Source organism: Schistocerca piceifrons, unplaced genomic scaffold (assembly GCF_021461385.2).
Source record: "Schistocerca piceifrons isolate TAMUIC-IGC-003096 unplaced genomic scaffold, iqSchPice1.1 HiC_scaffold_1086, whole genome shotgun sequence".
NCBI lineage: Eukaryota > Metazoa > Arthropoda > Insecta > Orthoptera > Acrididae > Schistocerca > Schistocerca piceifrons.
Window position 1 is genome coordinate 105,001 of NW_025726892.1, and position 2,500 is coordinate 107,500.

Genomic DNA, 2,500 nt, shown 5'->3' on the forward strand with positions numbered 1-2,500 from the left:
AATCCACACTATCACAACCAGACCAGGAGGTCCGTGCGGAAAATACAATATCCCAGCCTTTCGACATCCACCATTGCGCAGACCAGGCACCAACACCCACACATGTCCTATACAACGGTGCACCCAACATCACAATAGTACCTCCTGTCACAGCGCACAAACAATGACATGAGTCAAAGACACAGGTCTCACACAAGCATAGAATTGGAGCGCCGCCTCTAATAAGCCAAAGGTGCATCCTGACGTGACAAATCTGATCATGTCACAAGCATTCACTTACTATAATCACTATCAACGAACCTGCCGCCCCCGCCCCCCCCCCCCCCCTACACCTTTCCGTACAACAACGTGTAACCTAACCTAACCTAACCTAACCTATGTTGTACCTTAACCTAACCTATGTTGTACCTTAACCTAACCTATGTTGTACCTTAACCTAACCTATGTTGTACCTTAACCTAACCTATGTTGTACCTTAACCTAACCTATGTTGTACCTTAACCTAACCCATGTTGTACCTTAACCTAACCCATGTTGTACCTTAACCTAACCCATGTTGTACCTTAACCTAACCCATGTTGTACCTTAACCTAACCCATGTTGTACCTTAACCTAACCCATGTTGTGCCTCAACCTAACCCATGTTGTGCCTCAACCTAACCCATGTTGTGCCTCAACCTAACCCATGTTGTGCCTCAACCTAACCCATGTTGTGCCTTAACCTAACCCATGTTGTGCCTCAACCTAACCCATGTTGTGCCTTAACCTAACCCATGTTGTGCCTTAACCTAACCCATGTTGTGCCTTAACCTAACCCATGTTGTGCCTTAACCTAACCCATGTTGTGCCTTAACCTAACCCATGTTGTGCCTTAACCTAACCCATGTTGTGCCTTAACCTAACCCATGTTGTGCCTTAACCTAACCCATGTTGTGCCTTAACCTAACCCATGTTGTCGCCTTAACGTAACCCACGTTGTCGCCTAAACCTGCTCTGTAATTGTTATACGACTCGTTCAATTACTGTAGTGTTGCCCACCCGCAACCCTCGCAATATAGTTCGCTACTCGCACTGCCCGCACCCCTGTGTATCGCTTCATGTTAAACACCTTGCAAGTCTTGCTCACTTTCCACATGCTCCTGCTGTACACTGTAATGTGGATGGCAGCAGGACGTACATGCCGCCCCTCCCCACGTCCCCACCTTGCCCCCTGCCTTCGCAAGCTGGTTGGTGAGAAGTTTGCATGTTCAATGCCCTTCGCATGCGACGTACTCAGGCTACGTTGTGGTGCGGCCTGTGTCAACTGTCCGCTGATGTCGTACGCGTGAACCACAATCTGTACTGCACATTCGTCCTTATGTACTGAATGATACATCGTGGCACATGTGTGACCGCACAACGACTGCGCCCAAAAACGGCGGACCATACAGTGCAAATATTGTGCACGCAGCTACGTGTCGTCTCCCTATGAGAGCTGGATTGCAGTGTGGTACGCCATAGAGACGTGTGGGAGGAACGGACGCCGTGGATGGCGATCAGCATGAGCTGTCTGTTGATGTATTCGGACCTAGTCGTCTCTCCTCACACACCGTGATGGCATGGTGCACCGCGTTCCATATCTGCGACATGCTACAGAGGCCGGTTGACAGTCGTTCGAGCAATGGACATCGCATACGTACGGGGGCCACCTTCCACGTATTGTCTAGGCGTGCACATTTTGTTGCGTGTATGTGGGCAGACGTAGTGTGGCGTGACACCTGACACAGGCATGCAATAATCGTTGAAGTTGCAAATGGCGATGGACGCCTGCGTTTTCTGGTGAAGTTACGCAAATGAACAAATGGTAACCTGTTGTGGTGCGGTTGTTCTCGCTAGGGGTGAATCGGTGATGGCGACGATAGGTTGAGGTACTAACCGGTTGTTCCAGCGATACCCACCATGCCGACGAAACTGAACGGCATCTGGGTGTGAAGCGATACGCGGCGGTGGCTGGGTGGGACCGTCCCCGGCCGGTGAGGGGGCGCCTCCCGGCGTGCTGGCCGCGCGGTGCGTGGGCGCACGCGCTACAGCCGGCTGGTGGGGGCGGCCAGTGGCAGGCGCGCCGGCCGACGGACGCGGCAGGCGTCGCAGCTGCGCGCCGGCGCACCCTGCGCGCGGCGCCGTGCGGCCAAAGTAGGTCCTCGCGGGCCCGGTGCGAAGCGCGGTGGACATCTTCAGTGTGCTGGTCCGATTGAGGACTGTGTGCGTTGAGGATGCGCCGCCGCCCGGCGCTCGGCGCCGCGACGCCGTCTGCTGCTCGGTCGCCCCAGCGGTTCTCGCTGGTGGTTTGTATCGCAGCTGTGCGGATGTGTTGGCGCGTGCGCTGTGCTGGGAGAGTTCGCTTCGGCACCCAAGTGGGGCTTTTGTCCTTCTGTGGCGCTGGCGTTGGAGCTGCCGGTCACCGTAGGTGGCGCGTGTTGTCTCCCGCCGGCAATGCCACGACAGCACGCTCCCGGGCCTC